The 21,586-nt window shown below is 36.8% G+C and overlaps 1 protein-coding gene and 1 non-coding gene across 2 annotated transcripts in view; one reads left to right on the forward strand and one right to left on the reverse strand.

Moving 5' to 3' along the window:
* Positions 1-21,586, forward strand: part of LOC103302990 (protein FAM200C-like) — a 100,226-nt gene that overhangs the window by 15,674 nt on the left and 62,966 nt on the right.
* On the reverse strand, positions 19,632-19,738 carry LOC114229885 (U6 spliceosomal RNA). The gene has a single exon (XR_003615775.2). It is a non-coding gene; the product is annotated as a U6 spliceosomal RNA (small nuclear RNA).

Here is a 21,586-nt window from a genome sequence, read left to right on the forward strand (position 1 = left end):
ACCAGTCTGCATTCCCACCAGAAGTGCATGAGGTTTCCCTTTTCTCCACATCCTCACTAACAGTTGTTTGTTGATTTGTTGATGATAGCTATTCTGACAGGTGTGAGGTGATGGAATCTAATGAACAAAATAAACTAACAAAATAAAAACAGACTCATAGATACAGAGAACAAACTGACATCGGTCAGAGGGGAGCTGGGTGAAAAAGGTGAATGGATTAAGCAAAAACAAAAACAAAACACAAAAGCCCTCATAGACACAGACAACAGTGTGGTGATTAACAGAGGGAAAAGGGATGGGGGAGGTAGAATAGGGTAAAGGGAAGAAAAGTGAAAGGAGACATGACTTGGTGTGGAGAACACACAATACAATATACAGATGATGTATTACAGAATTGTACACTTGAAACCTATAAAGTTTTATTAACCAATGTCACCCCAAGAAATTCAATAAAATTAAAAAATAGAAATTGAAAAAGAAGAAATAACATTAGATGGCTTTCATTTACTTTATGTTATTTTATACTTACATCTTGGATCTTAGTACCATTAGTACATTTACTTATTTGCTTTATCTTATGTGCACAAATACAATGTACTATTGACAATAAAATAAGTAAAATTTATGATTACTTCACAGCTCTTTTTGTCTTTAAAACATATCTACTAATGATATACACTGAGTGGCCAGATTATTATGATCTCTGAATGCATAATAATCTGGCCACTCAGTATATATATTAGAGGCCTGGTGCATGAATTCATGCATGGGTGGGGTCTGGACAGCCTGGCCAGGGGGAGGGGACATGGACAGTTGGCTAGCCTGCCTGCTGGTCGAACTCCTGGTCGAGGGGACACTTTGCATATTAGCCTTTTATTATATAGGATATACACTGAGTGGCCAGATTATTATGCATTCAGAGATCATAATAACCTGGCCACTCAGTGTATATATACAGTCAGAGAACTGTGTTAACATTTTTAAAAGAAATTTTCATTTTCTCTCTGTGGTTTGTTAAAAATGTGATATTTAATCAGGTTAATTTGTTTCTATTTGTATTACATTTTAAGATGTGATTTTCATTCTTTTTTATTGAATTTTTAATATGACAAACACACTTATTAGAAAGCCAAAAGTATTTAAAATATTACCATCAGAAAAGTTTTTCTTCTATTCCTATCCTCTATACCTAGTTTCCATTAAGCCCCATATTTGTATATTCTTATTTCTTGCACAAAAAGTAGCATGCCATATCTTGCACATTTTCTTTTTTATTTAATAATACATAATACAGCCTGAAAATTACACCATATGAATTTATAGACTGTGTCTCATTCTATTGTACAGCTGTTTGTACTCTCCATATCTTAAAAGTATTTATCTCTCCCATGGTACCTAGCACTATCTCAGGGTGATAGCAGATATATTGTAAACATTTTGTAGTTGGCTAAACAAAATAGTAATAGTCTAAATTGCAGCATAAGCTACTATGATTAGACTTAAGAACAGCACCCTACAGAAATATTAATTCCTTAAATTTGCTTACAGGAGGTGTAGAAAATCTTTTCCAAAGTATCTAAGAAATTACAAAGAGGAAACACCAATCTAGATTAAGGCATATAGCTTGTCCAACATCCACTCTAATGAACCTGATTACCAGAAAATTTTAGAAGCTGAAAAATTTACAATAAATACTACCACAGGGAGGGAGGCAGGAAGAGATTAATCAAAGTATTTATATGCATGTATGATTCCCCATGGTCACAGACAATAGGGTGGTGAAAAATAAATAACATTTTAAAAGACTTTTTGAAATACCATTATACAGCTAAAATATTCACCAATCTTGGAACACTTTCTTCACAATGATACCACCAAGATGTAAAGTTTCCTTAACATTCTGAAATATTGTAATGATAGGTCATTTATTGAGCTCTGTTTTCCCCCCTCCATTGTGGACTTTGTCACAAACTGTGCCTTTTCCTGTAATTATCACCAAGTTTACTTTTTTTAAATGTAGAAAAGCATATGCATTCACTGACAAGTTGTGTGCCTCCTTTAAAGTGTTTGATTCTCTAACAATGCAGCATCGCCACAGAACACCTTGCTTTTCAAAGTGTGATTAGAAAGATCCAGTTCTAGAGCTTTGCTACTTAAAGTGTGGTCAGGGACCATCATCATCATCATCATCATCATCATCATCATCATCATCCAGGAGCTTATTAGACATGTTGAAACACAGACCCCCCCACACCAGATCTATCAAGTCAGAATCTGTATTTAAACAAGATTCCCCAGGTGATTCACAGTGCATATTAAAGTTTGAGAAGCAATAATGTAACATTTGCATGAGAGAATCCAATAGGAAAAGAGAAATAGCCTAATAATCAGCAAATGGATGGTGTTAATCACATTTGTTGCTACTGGATGGGATAGGGAAATATAATGATGGAGTGGAGGCACTGTATAAAGTGATGGAGGATGGAATAATAAAAAAAGATTATTTAGATGGTCAACGAACCAGAGAGGTTTGTAAAATTCCTTTCACTGCAACCAAAGGGAGTAAGGAGGCATGGAAAGAGAAAAAGAAGAGATACATTGTCCATCTTGGAATATGTATGATATCAGAAAATCAGAGCTTCAGTCCTGTTGGCAGACTTATTGTAATTGAGGTGCAAATAAGTGATGAAGGGAGGATTATGAATAAGGTACCAGTTAAGAGCAGCCAGTAGAACAGGCAGTAGTATCCAGCTCAGAGGATCTGGCTTCAGCACAGTAGAATCCTTCTCCTCCACCTGATTTACTCTCCAGTGATTAAGTCTCTGAAGATTTACATGTACCTGATGATAATGGGATTTTGTGAAACTTTTCTCTTTGATATGCAATCTACCAATTTGTTATGTATTTTCTTGATTAATTAAACCCCTTCCCATAATGATGTTTTAAGAGTGTGTTGTTCATATGAGTGTGTGTGGTGGGGTAGGGGAGGGAAGGCAATCAAGTACCTATCTTTAGATCGAATAAGAAAAACTGTGCCAGTGAGAAAGTGAGTGAAGAGGGTAAATGTCTCTCAAATTACTACAGGGACTACCAGTTTGTGCTCAATTAAAACAAGGGCATTACATCCTTAAATTCAGTACTGGAAGGCACCATTGAAATCTCTTGCTGTTCATTTAGTACAAGTATTTATTACTTCCAATTCAAGACCATGAAAACCCACTTCTCTCCCCCAAGAGTGGGGAGTTGCCAAAATCTGAACTATATCTAAATCTTTTATGATTTTACTTGAGAGCTACAAAGTTGAGGTTGCTGAGAGAGAGAGAGAATGCCAGGAAATTCAATACTTCTCAAAACACATGTAGGCCATGCACATCCTGTCCTATCTTGTATTCTAGATGGAAAGCTATTTATTTTCTTCCAATTTTGCAATAATCTGTATTGTTTGAGGCTTTGGCCTCACTCCCTTCCTCCACAGCGCCTTTCAAATCCTTGTTTAGAATCATAAGGAGGAAGGGAGACACTTTTCACCTGAATTTTCAATAACACTATCAAAGAAAAGTAAGTATTAAGACCACTGTTTGTATACATGAAATAGCATGGAGTGTACCCAGTGATTTATTTTAATAAAGAAACAAGTAAATTTGTTTCACGGGGTAATACTAAAATTGGTTTCCTCCCTATACAAAACTATGAAGATATTTATATATAAATTATCTTTCTAAGTTGTCATGAGGCAAAAGACCACTTGCTGTGCAGCAGACTTCTCTTGCTACTTAGAGAGAATTACGTGATTAAATAGAGACCTGAAATTTTTGAACAAGCACTGAAGAAGAAAAGGTTTCCTCTTCAAGTCTTAATGAAGTGAGCTCATTCCTCCTCTAACATCAACTTAGCCTTGTGTAGTTTGTTTTCTCGCAGGTTAATCACTGACCAGAGCCACAGTGCGGACCACCAGTTTCCAATAAACCATAAAAGGCCTATCAGTAGCCATTGTGCTTTTCTGTAGGGCTTAGCAGACAGCAGCTGAATAAACCTGTTCAAAGTCAGAACAGTCAAACAGGAACGCAGAGGCCCAACTGGTGCCTCTGGTGAATCCTGAAAAGCAAATTAATTTATTAGGACATAATTGATAGCATGTGCAAATACACTAGCCAAAGACTCCCTCATACTAATATTGGCATAATTAAATATGGGGCAGTTAATGAATAGTGTTCTGGGAAAGCAACATTATGATAAATATCCAATTATTACTTACTGTATCCTATACTTGCTATGTTATATGCAAGCCAATGCCTCTACTTTTTGGGGTTTAGGGAAAATCCACAGGGAAAAAAGAACTAACAAACTGTGATTCCCTTGAGTTAAGCTTTAAATAAAGGCTGTTGCAAGTGAAATATGCCCAGAAAGACAATTACTTGAATATGCAGGAAAAAGAGGACATGAAATCTATCAATTATATTTTCATGTAAATGCACATGTTCTTCCTTCCTTGGAGAGTTTTCCCATTTGTGAGTCTATTGAAAACCTGTGCAAACAATGTCTAAACAAGGGCTTCCCTTAAAAAAAAAACACACAACAACACTCCACCTGCCAAGGTAAAGACTGTTCAGTGAGCAGTTGGAATGCTGCAGAACAAACCATCAGCCACTGCGCTCCTGGCTGTATGGGGTCCTCTGGCACTGGTTATATGTTGTTTCTGCCCTTTCCCTCAAACTTGCTTTGGAAATTACTGCCAAAATTGTGCTCCCAAGGGGTCAGGACCTGAGATTCAGTGGTCTTTCCAGACTCACAACACAGCAGCAACTCCATTAAGCACTTTCTGATGTGGCCGTAGGATACTGAATCCACAGGTTAAGAAAACAAAACAAAACAAAATAAGTGGGGCAGCATTTCTTCATAAAAAAGTACAAATAACATCTTACTGACCAGCTTGGTTGACTGGGCTTTTGAAGTCACATCATCAGTACGCATAGGGAATGTCAAATGTCTAAATTGTGCTGTTTTTCTCCAAAGTATCTTTGAAGCAACCTTTGAAGATGGAAGTTACAGACCCCTTTGTGCTTGTAAACAAATGTGGCCTCCCACATCACTACATTCTCTCCTAACCCCTGAGGCTGATAGGTGAGGGAAAGGCAGACACTTTCATTTTCTACATTCATCAACAAGGATTTTCTTCTGCGAAGTCTCAGCTCTGTGAAGAGTTCATTGTCACTTGGAATTATGATTATCTTCCCAAACAGGTGCCTCTTTTTAACACATTTCAACTGATTGTTGCCAATTGTGTTGTCAAAGGGCTGGGCTTTCCAAATTATGTGCTGCTGCTTAGAATGTGACATAACACTAAAGGCAGAGGTAATATGAGGCTTCCCCAATCTGCTCTGGTCAGTTTCTTTTTCCCAGCTGGCATCAGTGTGTCATTTCTATTCTCCACACCCTTGGAGTTTCTGACAGCTAAAGCCACTGGATGAATGATTATTCTAGATACATTTGTGGTGTATGATATGCCATAGAAAACAACCAATATTCAACTGACCCTTATTATCCCTTTAGATATTAGAATATGGAAGTTCATTTGTATATCCACTACATGCTTTCTTTCAGTATTCTTATGAGTTTTCAATATATTTGAGTTGTTATCATAGCTTTGAGCATCATACAAATTTGAATCAACAGAGTTTGTGTTTCCAAGGCTTATACAATCAACCTGTGGCAGAGGCCTGACAATGCCATTTGGCTTCAAAAGACAAATTACTATGATAGATGTCCTTCCAAACTAAACAGCACTTTGGAAAAAAGTAAAGCACAATTTTGTTCCAACTAGCAGAGAATGGATTTACATCTTCCATAGTAATCTAGAGTCAAAAATCTAAGGACACTTCAAAGGAAAAAAACAAACAAAACTAGACATTAAGTGACTTTTTAAAAAATAACCTGGCTGATGGAAAAACGGTTCAGCTGAGAGCACGGAACTATAAACCTGTGAGGGAGAAAAGTGTCATCATGGGAAAATCAGACACTGAATCCTGAAAAATGTCCATGACTCACCTGACTCACAAACAACCCCCAGCTGAAGCCAACACCAGTGCTTAGGGCCAAAGTGGAACCAGGGGTGTCATTTGTCTGTATCACATTATTAGGCAGATTTCCAGTGGCCACTTTATTCTTGGGAGTCTTGCAATGCAGATGCATTAAACTTAGGTTTTACATGTAATTTCCTATTTTAGAGCAGTTTATTTCTCTCACCTGCAAACCCCACGAAGGAAGCACTGATTGCTTTAATTCTAATACTTGGAGTGGAACCCATTCATGAAACTTTCTGGCTGTGTGATTCAAACGAAGGCTTCTCTTTCCTCTTTTTGTTCTCACAAGAAAATCAATTCACTTGAAGAGCCTCTTAATCCCATTTTTGCAATCAACAATTGCCACTTGTATATTGCTCTAATAGATTAAGAAGTGGGATGATGCGGTTGTCTGGTCTAATTCAACCCTATTCAGGTAGCTGTAGCCTGAGGCACTTTGTAGTGCCAAGTGCAGAGCTCAACAGGAAGACTTTTGCTATCATAATTTCCTGTGGAGCTATGCACTGCCCCCACTGAGGAGCCTGAATTACTTTGAATTAGGCTCCACAACCACAGAGAGTCGAAATCCAGCAAGCAACAATAACCAACTCTTTAAGCATGACTTGCATGGGTTTTTTCTTTGCATTAGCACAGAAAGGAGGAATCTCAAAATGCACATCTATTTAAATGACAGCAACCTGCCATAAATCAAGAGTGAAACAAAAGAGAAACCAGTTGAAGTGAGAGAGAAGTTGGAGTGGAGGAAAAATTAATCAAAACAGTTTATAAAAACTTCATAGTTTGAGCCTGTGAAAATTTTCAGGCCTACAAAATCACCATGACAACCTGAAGCAAGCCCATGTTGGATAACCACATCAGAAAAGGGCTGTTTTGTAAGGATGAAGCCCTCTCATGTTCATCCTAAATTCAAGTCTCACTTCTGAATCCCCTTTAAAAGTCACAAAAGTAAAAATTTAAATATATAAAGCTAGCCATGCTTCTTTGGTACTCTGGTAACAGCCAAATCTTGTGTGAATTTAAAATGATCTTATCATTAAGTGAATTCTAAACCCCATGCAAGCATCACCTCAAGTGGGTGGTGTTTGAATCATAAAGCAATTACTGCAAAATCTAAGACCCAAGTGGGAAACACACATACATTCAATCATTTAGCCAATTTTAAGAATTGTGGAAATTAGTAGCATGTGGTTAAAATGCATTATTTCCAGAGATACCAGTTAAAATGTTCTAGGCAGGGAAACTGAGATCTCAGGTCTATCCACTGTAACTCCTTAATTATTACCAACATGGCCCAAAAAAGAATTAAATCTAAATAAATATAGGTTTCTCTTTTTAAGAGTTCCAATCCCTATTCCTACTCTTTTACCTTTCTCTGTTCAGAAAATAAAGAGAACAAAGAGGGAGTCCCACTGATTCAAAACTAGCAGAACAGCCTAACAACAGAGCACAACTGTTCTCTCATGCATGACTGGGATTAGGATAAAAGCAGAAAAAGACTTCTGAGAAAAAGAAAACAACAAAAGAAACAGGGGTGCTGACAAAACTTTTTTTTCTTTCTATTGAGGCAAAAAAGAGGGGGGAAAGAGGACTGCTTAAAAAAGATAGAAGAAGAAAGATTAACAAATAGAAGTAAGGGTTTTCACCTCCTGTTTTACTTTTAGTCCAATCTGGACAGAGAAATAAAACCAACAAGTACCGTAGATGATAACCTAAGATACTTTGGCAATTTTCATACTCAGAGAAGAAGCCTTATTGCTACGAGAACTACTTTTTTGTTCTGTTTATTATTCTCTCAAAAACCCAGGATGTGAAACAATGTCTCCTGATCAGAATTTTCGCCTACACAGTTAAGACAGGATGTATGTGAATTCACACATTCTTTGACAGGGGGATTCAGGGGAGGGCAGGAGAGCTTGTGCATTTGGAAATCACATTTACAAATTAAACATAATTGTTTAAAAAAAGAATGACCCTGAGGTTAATGCCACCAGTGTGGCATCACTGGCCAGCTGGAGGGAGGGATTCAAAGCTCAGGCAAATGCAAACTTTGATTCAGGGCTCCTCACAAAGGCTTTCAGATCAGTCATATTCCACTGTGATTCCCCCAAGCCCTCTCTCCTAGAGTTTTTACAGATCCCATTAAATTCCAATGATTTGAAGTCTAAGTAAAAGACCAGTTTTTACAAGTTTTCCACCTACATCTCTAAGATTCTTACCACACCTTAAAATAGAAATCAGATCTTTTCCCCTATTACTATTAGCCCTCTTGATTTTTAGAAAATTCTGTCAGCTCACATAGTAGAATCTAGTTCTTCCAAAATATATTTCAACTATGAAAGAGCCAACAGACATACTGCCTGCTCCTATGATAAACTATCTTCACAGAACCTAGGAAATGAATAGAGGAGTTTATATTTAAGTAGAAGACTATTGTCAGGAGAAAATACCTTTTATGTGCATGGCATGACTGTAGAACAAATATTGGTAAGCCACAGTAGATAATATGAAATTATTTTTAGATATCTAATACAATATTTTCTCACTACTCCACTCTAACACACCCAACAAAAATACCTCACCAAATCTATAAATAGTTTAGGTGCTCTTTAGAACATCTGCTGAGTACCTACTGTGTGCCACGCATCTATGTGCATCCTCTTTGATGTAATCCTCTCAATAACTTTGTGAGGTCCACATAAGTGTGCCCATTTTGCAATATACTATGTTGTGCTCTTCCTTTCCTTAATTAATTCAACCAAATATGAATTATCATATAATATGTTCCAGGTTGTGTAAAGTTGCCAAGGATAAAATTACAACAATATAGACACAATCCTTGTTCTCCTGGAGCTTACAATCTAGTTAAGGAAGCAAATATTAAACAATTGATGACAGAAATAATTATTTAGTTACAGTTGTGCTAAGTGTTAAAGAGAAAAAGCAGGGCACTGTGAGAGCTAAGTAAACCTGGTCTAGAGTGAAAAATGAGGAGACAAAGAGTGAGAGTGACAAGATCGCTTCAGAGAAAGAACTTGCATTTTCATACATCAATAATGAACTACCAGAAAGAGAAATTAAGAAAATAATTCCATTTACAATTGTATCAAACAAAGCCTAGGAATAAATTTAAGCAAGAAGGTAAAAGATCTGTACTCAGAAAATATTAGGACACTGAAGAAAGAAATTGCAAAATATACCAAGTAAATGAAAGCATATAACATGCTAATGGGTAAGAAGAATTATCATCATTAAAATGTTCATAATATACTAAGCAATTTATAATTTCAATGCAATTCCTATCAAAATATCAACGATGTGTTTTACAGAACTGGAACAAATAATTCACCAAAGTGTCATGGTTCGATTCCAAGTCAAGGGGACATACCTGGGTTGCAGGTTTTGATCCCAAGCCCAGATCAGAGCACATGTGTGGGAGGCATATTTCACAGATCTAGAACAAATATTCAAAAAATGTATATGGAACCAAAAAAGACCTGGAGTAGGTCTGGTGGGCAATCTAGAGAAAGAAGAACAAAGTTGAAGGGATCACAATACCAGATATCAAGCTATATTATAAAGCCACTGTAATCAAAACAGTCTGGTACTGGCACAAGAACAGGCATATACATCAATGGAACAGAACAGAGAACCCAGAAATTGACCCAAGCCATTATGCTCAATTAATATTTTTAAATATTTTTTATTGTTGATAGTATTACAGATGTCTCCCATTTTTTCCCCTTAGCCCCCCTCCTCCCAGCCCCTACTCACCTACCCCCAGGTCTTCACCACCCTATTGCCCATGTACATGAGCTATGCATATTAAATATATAAGGTATTTGGTTTATCTATTCTTGTCTTACCCAACCCCACATCAAGGTATGTTAGTCTGTTCCATGCCTTCATGCTTCAGGTCTTATTTTGTTGGTCAATTCATTTTGTTCATTAGATTCCACAAGTAAGTGAGATCATGTGATATTTGTCTTTCTCAGACTGGCTTATTTCACTTAGCATAATATTCTCCAGATCCACCTATACTGTCCCAAAGGGTAAGAGATCCCTCTTTTTTATAGCTCTACTAGAGGCCCAGTGCACGAAATTCATGCACAGGGAGGGGAGGGGTGTCCCTCAGCCAGCCTGCACCCTCTCCAATCTAGGACCCCTCGAGGGATGTCCAACTGCCCATTTAGGCCCGATCCTACTGGGATTTATTTATCTTCTATAATTGAAACGTTGTAGCCTTGAGCGGAGGCCAGGCAGGCCACGAAGTTTGGCTTCCTCCATAACTGGGGAATCCCACGCCTCCTGTTCCCTCCATGGCTGCAGCCATTTTGGTTGGGATTTATTTATCTTCTATAATTGAAAGTTTGTAGCCTTGAGTGGAGGCCTGGGCCCTCCAGGGTGTGTGGAAAGTTTGGCTTCCTCCATTGCCGGGGAAACCCAAGCCTCCTGCTCACTCTGTGGCCGCAGCCATCTTGGTTGGGATTAATTAGCATACTAGCTCCTGATTGGCTGGTGGGCGTGGCTTGTGGGTATAGGGGAGTGATGGTTAATTTGCATATTACTCTTTTATTAGATAGGCTAGTATTCCATTGTGTAAATGTCCCACAGCTTTTTTATCCATTCATCTACTGATGGGCACTTGGGCTATTTCCAAATCTTAGCAATCTATATATACAAAAGGCTAATATGCAAAGTGTCCCCTTGGGAATTCGACTGGGAGACCAGGGGTTCGATTGCTTGCTATGACATGTGCTGATCACCAGGGGTGCAGCGCTGAATGAAGGAAGGCCCCGGCTGGCAGCCAGAAGGTCCAGATCAGCCCTGATCACTGGCCAGGCCTAGGGACCCTACCGTGCATGAACTTTGTGCACTGGACCTCTAGTTGTAAATAACACTGCTATGAACATAGGAGTGTACATATTCTTTCTGATTTGTGTTTCAGGTTTTTTAGGGTATATTCCCAGAAGTGGGATTGCTGGGTCAAATAGATGTTCCATTTTTAATTTTTTGAGTTAACTCCATACTGTTTCCCACAGTGGCTGCACCAATCTGCATTCCCAGCAGCAGTGAACTAGTGTTCCCTTTTCTCCACATCCTCATCAGCACTTGCTGTTTGTTGATTTTTTATGATAGCCACTTTGACAGGTGTGAGGTGATATCTTATTGTGGTTTTAATTTGCATTTCTCTAATATTAGTGACTTTGAGTATTTTTTCATATGTCTCTTGGCCACTTGTATGTCCTCTTTGGAGAAATGTGTATTCAGATCTTCTGCTCAATTTTTAATTGGATTGTTTGTCTTCCTTTTGTTAAGTTGTATGAGTTCCTTGTATATTTTGGATATTAACCCCTTATCAGATGTATTATTGGCAAATATATTCTTCCATTCAGTGGGTTCCCTTTTCATTTGATGGTGGGGGTTTTTGGTTGTTGTTTTGTTTTGATTTGTTTGTTTTTTGTTTGTTTTTGTGTTGTTGTTTTTTTGCTTTGTAGAAGCTTTTTATTTGATGTAGTACCATTTATTTATTTTCTCCATTAATTCCTTTGCCCTAGGAGATATATCTAAAATCATATTGTAATGAAGGATGTCTGAGATTTTGCTGCTTATGGCTTCTTTTAGTATTTTTATGGTTTCCTGAATTACATTTAAGTCTTTTTTTTTTTTTTTGCAGGTATCTGTCCAATTTTCACAACACCATTTGTTGAAGAGGCTGTCTTTATCCCATTGCATGTTTTTGTCTCCTTTGTCAAAGATTGAGTTTAATGGCTTTGGTAGATTTCTGGGGTCCCTGTTCTCTTCCATTGATCTATAAGCCCTCAGGACTGCTTTTGCTATGTCCCAGAGATTTGGGGTTGTTGTGTATTCATTTTCATTTGTTTCCAGGAGTTTTTTTTTATTTCTTTATTGATCTCATTGGTAACCCATTAATTGTATAATAACATGCTATTTAGCTTCAATGTGTTTGAATGTTTTTGAGTGTTTTTACTGTAGTGACTTCTAATTTCATTCCATTGTGACCTGAGAAGATTCTTGATATGATTTCAATCTTCTTGAACTTGTAGAGAGTTGTTTTGTGTCCTAACATGTGGTCTATCTTTGAGAAAGACCCATGTACACTTGAGAAGAATGTATATTCTGCAGCTTAGCGGTGAAATATTCTATAAATATCAATTAAATCCATCTGATCAAGTTTGTCACTTAGAGTCACAGTAGTCTGTTAATTTTTTGTCTGGAATATCTATCCATTGAATTCAGTGGGGTATTAAAGTCCCCTTCTATGACTATATTGCTGTTGATCTTTCCCTTAAAGTCCTCCAGAAGTTTGTTTGTTTTTATGTGTTTTTTTTAGATAGTTAGGTGCTCCTATATTGGTTATATATATATATATATATATATATATATATATATATATATATACATTTGCCAGGGTTATATCCCCTTGTTGGATTGATTCTTTTAGTATTATGTAGTGATCTTTATTATCTCTTGTGATGGCCTTAACTTGAATTTTATTTTATCAGATATAAGTATTGCTACCCCAGCTTTTTTTTTTTCATTTCCATTTGCATGGAAAATTTTTTCCATCCCTTCACTCTCATCCTGTGTGAGTCTTTTTTTCTGAAGTGGGTTTCTTGTAGACAGCATATATTTGGGTCATTTTTGTTGTTGTTGTTGTTTTCTTTTAATCTATTCACTACCCTATGTCTTTTGATTGGAGCATTTAATCCATTTACATTTAAGGTTATTAGTGATAGGTACTTACTTACTGCCAGTTTTATTCTTTATTCCTCTATTTCTCTCTCTCTCTATTTCTTCTTACAGCAACACCTTTAGCATTTCTTGCAGTGCTGGTTTGGTGGTGATAAATGCCTTTAGCATGTTTTCATCTGGGAAACTCTTTATTTCACCAACTGTTTTTGAATAATAGCCTTGTTGGATATAGTAATCTTGGTTTTAGATCCTCACTTTTCATCACCTTGAATACTTCATGCCATTCCCTTCTGGCCTGTAGTTTCTGATGAAAACTCAGCTAATAGCCTTATGGGAGCTCCTTTGTAGGCAACATTTTTTTTTCTCTTGCTGCCTTTAAGATTCTTTGTTTAAAATATATTTTTATTGATTTCAGAGAGGAAGGGAGAGAGATAAATAGAAACATCAATGATGAGAGAAAATCATTGATTGGCTGCCTCCTGCACGCCCCCGCACTGGGGATTGAGCCCGCAACCCGGGCATGTGCCCTTGACCGGAATCAAACCCAGGACCCTTCAGTCCACAGGCTGATGATCTATCCACTGAGCCAAACCAGCTAGGGCAAGATTCTTTCTTTGTCTTTAATTTTTGGCATTTTAAATATGTTGTGTCTGGGTATGGACCTGTTTGGGATTTTCTTGTTGGAACTCTGTGTGCCTCCTGAAATTGTGTGAATTTTTCCTTTACCAGGTTAGGGAAGATTTCTGACATGTCTTCAAACAGGTTCTCTATCCTTCTGGTACTCCTATGATATCCTCTGGTACTCCTATAACATGAATATTGTTGTTTCATGTTGTCTCACAGCTCCCTTTAGCTGTCCTGTATTTTAATTGTGTGTGTTTTTTTTTTTGGGGGGGGGGTCTTTGATTGAGTGATTTTTTTCTACAATTTCTTCTAATTCACTGATCTAAACCTAAGCTTCTCCTAATCTTTTGTGTATTTATTTCAATGTGTTCTTTATTAGTGCTATGTCATCCTTCATTTCCAACTGGTCTTTTTTTCATAGTTTCTATATCTTTTTTCATGCTTTTGAACAACCTTGCAATAATTATTCTGAATTCTATATTTGATACATTTTTTTATCTCCATTTCATTTAGCTCTTCTTGTGGAGAATTCTCTCATTCTTTCACTTGGGACTTGTTTTTTGTCTCCCCATTTTGGCTGGTTTTTTGGGTTTGTGTCTATGTATTAGTTAGATCTGCTACAACTCCCAATCTCTGGTGCAGGACAATGTCAGATGCTGTTTGTGACTGGTCCTGAGTACTGTTTGGAGCTATCAGCAATCCACAGCTTATGGCTCCCTCTGCTGGGGTGGGTGTCTTTCAAAAGGACCAAGATGTGCACCAATGTCTGTTTTTCCTAGCCCTGGGCCCAAAAGGAGATCAGGCAAAGACTAAAAGCCTCCAGTCTGATTGTTATTCAGTCTTGGTTAGCCTTAGGCAATTGACCACACAGTGGGGCTAGAGGTTTTCCATCGGGGTGGGGCAATCACTCCCCCCCCACACACTCAGGCAAAAGCTGCCTGGATGGTAAAGGTCTGCTGGAGAAAGTTGTTCTCTCTAGTATGAGGAACTAACTCAGCACTGGAAACCAGGGAGGCTATCTTCTGAGCTCTAACCCCAGAGCCCCCAATCCTGGATTCTCCTCACACAGCTCTAATCCACTCTTTCCTCCCTCTGCTAGAGACCAAGGTGAGTGGCTGCACATTAAATTTTGTTCATTGGCCTGCATTTCCATCCATCTCTACCTGGCAGACAACAACCGTGCTGCTTTTCCCAGCCAGATGTTATGTGGGCATCTCTCTTTCTCAGTACTGGTTATCTGTGCTGGGGAACCAAGCTTAGGGTTTAGAACCCAGAGTTCTCAATGGGAACCCCCCCCCCCACACACACACACACACCCGCCAGCTGAGATATGACTTCAGAACTTCAGCTGCTGTCTGAGGGAGCCTGTCCAGCATTTCCTACCATTCTCTATGCAGTCTCCACTTTCTATCCATGGTTATCAGGGTTCTCTCCAGCTAGTCTTCAGCTGATTATTCAATATAGATTTTCTATATTTTAGTTGCAATTCCAGTTTGGTCCTGGCAGAGTGTCAGTATAGCTTCCATTTACTCTGCCACCAGAAACTCAAAAATAAATTTTATCTAGTTATTTTAAAGTACTACTTTGGAGTTTTTGTTTTTTTTTAATTCTTTATTGTTGAAAGTATTACGTATGTCTCCTTTTACTCACATTAACCTCTCCTTGCCCACTCCTACCCAGAAGCACATGCCCTCATACCCCTACTGTGTGTGTCCACTGGTTATGCTTATATGCATGCATACAAGTCCTTTGGTTGGTCTCTTACCCCCCACCCCACCCTCCCCTACCCTGCCTCTGAGGTTTGATGGTCTGTTCAATGCTTTGATGTCTCTGGATCTATTTTTGTTCATCAGTGTATGTTGTTCATTATATTCCTCAAATGAGTGAGATCATGTGATATTTATATTTCTTGGTCTGGCTTATTTCACTTAGCATAATGTGCTCCGGGTACATCCATGCTGTTGCAAATGGTAAAAGGTCCTTCCTTTTTACAGCAGTGTAGTATTCCATTGTGTAGATGTACCACCGTTTTTAAATCCACTCATTCTCTGATGGGCACTTAGACTGCTTCCAAATCTTAGCTATTGTAAATTGTGTTGCTATGAACATAGGGGTGCATATATCCTTTCTGATTGGTGTTTCTGATATCTTGGGATATAATCCTAGAAGTGGGATTACTGGGTCAAATGGCAGTTCCATTTTTAATTTTTTGAGGAAACTCAATACTGTTCTCCACTGTGGCTACACCAGTCTGCATATCCTTGCCAGCGCTTGTCATTTATTGATTTGTTGACGATAGCCATTTACAGGTGTGAGATGGTACCTCATTGTCATTTTGATATTCATCTCTTGGATGATTAGTGATTTTAAGCATGTTTTCATATGTCTCTTGGCCTTCCTTCTGTCTTCTTTTGAAAAGTGTCTATTTAGGTCCTTTGCCCACTTTTTGGTTGGATTTTTATCTTCCTTTTTTTAAGTTGTATGAGCTCCCTATAAATTTTGGAGATTAAACCCTTATCAGATGTAACATTGGCAAATATGTTCTCTGGTGCAGTGGGCTTTCTTATTGTTTTATTGATGGTTTCTTTTGCTCTACAGAAGCTTTTAATTTTGATGTAGTCCCATTTGTTTATTTTCTCCTTAGTTTCCATTGTCTTAGGAGATGTATCAGTAAAGATATTGCTATGACATATGTCTGATATTTTGCTACCTATGGATTTTTCTAAGATTTTTGTCCTTTATCCATTTTGAGTTTATTTTAGTGTATGGTATAAGTTGGTGGTCTAGCTTCACTTTTTTTGCATGTATCTGTCTAATTTTCCCAATACTATTTATTGAAGAGACTGTCTTGACTCCATTTTATGCTCTTGCCTCCTTTGTCAAACATTAATTGAGCATAATGGCTTGGGTTGATTTCTGGGTTCTCTGTTCTGTTCCATTGCTCTATATGTCTGTTTTTGTGCCAGTAACAGGCAGTTTTGTGAATAGTGGTTTTGTAATATAGCTTGATATCTGGTATTGTGATTCCTCCAACATTGTTATTTTTTTACAGGATTGCTGTGGCTATTCTGGGCCTTTTTAATTCCATATTAATTTTGGAGAGTTTGTTCTATGTCTGTGAAATATGCCATTGGTATTTTAATAGGGATTTCATTGAATGTATATATTGTTTTGGGCAGTATGGACATTTTAATGATGTTGATCCTACCAGTCCATGAACACAATATATTCTTCCATTTGTTTATGTCTTCCTTTATATCCTTTTTCAATGTCCTTTAGTTTTCCAACTACAGGTCTTTTGCCTCCTTAGTCAAGTTTATTCCTAGGTATATTAATTTTTTTGTTGTTGTTGTTGCAATGGTAAATGGAATTGTTTTTTTTAGTTTCTCTTTCTGTGAGTTCATTATTGGTGTATAAAAACGCCAAAGATTTCTCGGTGTTAATTTTGTATTCTGCTATGTTGCCAAATTCATTTATTAGGTCTAGTAGTTTATGATGGAGTCTTTAGGATTTTTTATATCATCTGCAAATAATGACAATTTTACTTCTTTTCCAATTTGGATACCTTTTATTTCTTTTTCTTGCCTCATTGCTATGGCTAGTACTTCTAGTACTATGGCAAACAGGACTGGTGAAAGTGGGCATCCCTGTCTTGTTTCTGTTCATAGGGGATGGTTTTAGTAATTTGCCCATTGAGTATGATGTTGTCTATAGGTTTGTCATATCAGGTGTTTATTATGTTGAGATATGATCCCTCTATTTCTACTTTGCTGAGGTTTTTTTTTTCAAAAAAGGGTGTTGGACTTTGTCAATGCCTTTTCTACATCAGCTGTTATGATCGTATGGTTTTTGTCTCAATCTGTTTATATAATGTATCACATTTATTGATTTGCAGATATTGTACCAGCCTGCATCCCCAAAATAAATCCCACTTGGTCATGGTTTATGATCCTCTTAATGTATTGCTAGATGTGATTTGCTAATATTTTGTTGAGGATTTTGGCATCTATGTTCATGAGGAATATTGGCCTGTAATTCTCTTTCTTTGTAGTTTCTTTATCTCGTTTTGGGATTATGGTAACGCGGGCTTAATAGAAAGAGTTTGGAAATGTTTTTTCCTCTTGAATTTTTTGGAATAGTCTGAGGAGGATTGGTGTTAGTTCTTCTTTGAATGTTTGGTAAAACTCCCCTGTGAAGCCATCCAGACCAGGGCTTTGATTTGCTGGAAGTTTTTTTTTTTTTAAATTATTATTACTGCTTCATTTTCATTAGTTGTTTTCAGCCTATTCAGGTTTTCTCATCCTTTCTGATTGAGTTTTGGAAGATTGTAGTTTTCTAGGAATATGTCCATTTCATCTAGGTTGTCCAGTTTCTTGGAATAGAGTTGTTCATTGTATTTTTTTACAATCCTTTATATTTCTGTGGGGTCAGTTGTTACTTCACCTCTTTCATTTCTCATTTTTTTTATTTGGGTCCTCTCTCTTTATTTCTTGGTGAGCCTGGATAGAGGTTCATCAATCTTGTTTATCCTTTCAGAGATCCAGCTCTTGGTTCTATTGATCTTTTGTATGTTTTTGTTTTCTTTTTTCGCTCTCTATGTCTTATATTTCCACTCTGATCTTTATTATTTCCTTCCTTTTACTTAGTCTGGGTTTTTCTTGTTGCTCTCTTTCTAGTTCTTTAAGTTGTAGAATTAGATAGCATATTACCAGTTTTTCTTGTTTGTTTGTTTTGTGTTTTGTTTTTGTTTTTGTGGTAGGCCTGTAGATCCATGAACTTCGCTCTCAGGACTGCTTTCACTGTGTCCCATAGATTTTGGATTGTTTTTATTTCATTTTTGTTTGTTTCAAGAATGTTTTTTTATTTCTTCTTGGATCTCTTTGGTAACCCGTTTATTGTTTAATAGCATGCTATTTAGCCTCCATGTGTTAGATTGTTTTTGATTGTTTTTATTGTAGTTGATTTCTAACTATATGCCATTGTGGTCTGAGAAGATGCTTGATATGATTTCAATCTTCTTGAATTTGTGTAGAGGTTTTGATTGTGTCCTAATATGTGGTCTATCTTTGAAAATGTCTCATGTGCACTTGAGAAGAATGTATATTTCATAGCTTTTGGGTGAAATGTTCTGAAGATGTCAATTAATTCCATCTGATCTAGTGATTTGTTTAGGGTTGCTGTTTCTTTGCTGAGTTTTGTCCAGAGAATTTATCCAGTGGTTTCAATGGGGTATTAAAATCCCCTACTATGACTGTATTGCTGTCGATCTTTTCCTGATATCTTCCAGAAGTTTTTTATGTATTTAGGTGCTCCTGAATTGGGTGCATATATGTTTACCAGAGTTATATCCTCTTGATGAATTGCTCCCTTCAGTATTATGAAGTGGCCTTCCTTATCTTTTGTTATGGAATTCACTTTGAGGTCTATTTTGTCTGATATAAGTATTGCTACCCCAGCTTTTTTTCATTTCCATTTTCTTGAAAAATATTTTTCCCTCCCTTCACTTTCAGTCTGTGTGAATCCTTTGTTCTGAAGTGAGTCTCTTGTAGACAGCATATACACTGAGTGGCCAGATTATTATGATCTCTGAACGCATAATAATCTGGCCACTCAGTGTATATCCTATATAATAAAAGGCTAATATGCAAATTGTCCCCTCGACCAGCAGTCAGGCTGGCCAACCGCCCATGTCCCCTCCCCCTGGCCAGGCTGGCCGGACCCCACCCATACACAAATTAATGCACCAGGCCTCTAGTGTGTGTGTGTATATATATATATATATATATATATATATATATATATATATACTGAGTGGCCAGATTATTATGCATTCAAAGATTATAATAACCTGGCCACTCAGTGTATATGGGTCATGTTTTCTTAACCATTCAGCTACCCTATGTCTTTTTATTTGAGCATTTAATCCCTTTACATTTAAAGTTATTATTGATAGGTACTTGTTTGTTGCCATTTTTACTCTTTATGCCTCTGTTCCTTCTCTTTCTATTTCTTCTTTTTTTGGCAGTTCCTTTTGCATTTCTTACATTGCTGGCTTGGTGGTAATAAACTCCCTTAGCATTTTTTTTGCCTGCAAAACTCCTGATTTCCCCTTAAATTTTGAATGATAGCCTTGGTGGGTAGAATATTCTTGATTTCAGTCCCTTGCTTTGCATCTCTTTGTATACTTCATTCTATTCCCTTCTGTCCTGATGTAAAAATAGGGAACGCTTCACGAATTTGCATGTCATCCTTGCACAGAGGCCATGTTAGTATTCTCTGTATTGTTCCAATTTTAGTGTTTGTGCTGCTGAAGTGAGCATTAGAGTTTATTTTTAATAAATGGATTTATGAAATGCTATTAAAAACAGCTCAGTAAATTACTTTCACTAAAATGTGCATAAGTGTATTTTTAATTCTTACCATCATAAATGTCATTAGTAAACTTAAAAACAACAACCAAAAAATTTATCCAAGAAATAAATAAAAATACCCAGGGGAAGTAAATCTGTTTTCCTTATAAGAAATATTCTTAATCAGTACTTTCAGATAGCATTTATAAAGTAATTGTCACATGTCAGGCACTATGTTGGTCACGTTGCCACACAGTATCTCATTAAATTCTCAAAACAATTAATCTGGCAGGTTATAATTCCTTTTCTGCCAAAGAAAAAACTGTGGCTAAGAGAGGTGAAGAACAGGCTTTCCCAGAGCACAGCCAGCTAGAAGCAAAGGCTGTAAAAAGTGTCTTCCTACTACATTAGAACTACACTAGAGAAATATGTTATTTAAAGAAACTCTGTGGTTACTCTTTTAAAGAAAAGAATAACTTATTATGTCATATATCACCCCCTAAGTTTCCAATTTTTTAAAGTTTGGGTTTTCATACAGTAGGTTTTCTTTAAGAAACAGCCACCTATATTTTAGAAGCCTTTCAAGAAATAAATTGCCCCCCTGAAATTGCTCCTTACAACTAAAGCTGCATGATTAAATAACCCAACACAACTACTGTTCATGGAAAATGGTGGTCCCAACAGTGCAGAGATTTCATTTGGTAAAAGTATTGTAAAATTTCCCCTCGTTTTCCAAAATAATTAGCTACTTTCTACGTTGTGATTTGTGGAATGTTGACTTTTTAAAAGGATATATAATCACTTCATAAGTTATGTCTAAGCTTTACAAGGGCAAAGGGGAGAGGATAATGGGATACATCAGTAATAGTGTCAACAATAAAAATAAATAAACAGAAAATAAAGACAAATGCATTTGGATCAAAAAAGGATACCATTTTAATACCTTAATGAATCAAATTTTATGTAACACCATTAAATTCTCTAACCCTTAAAATGCTGGTTAATAATAAGCTTTAAGTACATGAGGTATTTTTCCTCCTTCAGGCAATCAAATAACAGTCAAAAGTAAAGTTTGTAAGGTTAAATAAGAGAGCAGTATACACAGAGATGAACACTAATGTGGACATTTCAGATTTCAGCATGAAAAGTTTTTTTAAGTAGCTATCTTAGGATTGTACCAATTCTATCCATGGAACATCATAAAGAAATAGAATGGCATTTTTTGAGACTCGACCAAGAGAACAAAAACATAACAAATCTAATTATGTGTGAGAGTAGAGACCAATTTGCCTTGAACATTTTCAAGAATTTAGTGTTTTCTTCATGTACTATGGAGAGTTCCCACTTCTTTAAACAATTTCTTGCTTTTGCTACACTGACATTCATCATCACCAACATGCCTCTCTCCACCCTCCTTGCATCCTTCCTACTGAACACATGAGCACCTTTCAAAATTTTGGGAACACAGGCAGATTTACCGTTGAAGCTAATATAGTTTAAGTTTCAAGACCCATCACTAGGAGGGGCCCTTGCAATTTGTCCACATGGCTATGTGTTATTACAAAGTTTACAAAGGTAAGGTATTTTTGTATTATTTTTTAGAAATATACCCCTCCAAAAATTTTTAAATGAATTAAGTACCAAAAAATCTGACTCACTTACTGGTAATGAAAGTATGTTAATGAACACTGATCCAAGTTATACAAATATCTGATGCGCATAAGGCCTTTTCCAAGTCAGCTAAACAGGGGCCAGGTCAAGTCATAAAGAACCTTCTTCATCAAAATTTTTAATCTGCAAGAGAACCTTGAAAAAAAT

The sequence above is a fragment of the Eptesicus fuscus genome, chromosome 1 (genome assembly GCF_027574615.1).
Source record: "Eptesicus fuscus isolate TK198812 chromosome 1, DD_ASM_mEF_20220401, whole genome shotgun sequence".
Classification (NCBI taxonomy): domain Eukaryota; kingdom Metazoa; phylum Chordata; class Mammalia; order Chiroptera; family Vespertilionidae; genus Eptesicus; species Eptesicus fuscus.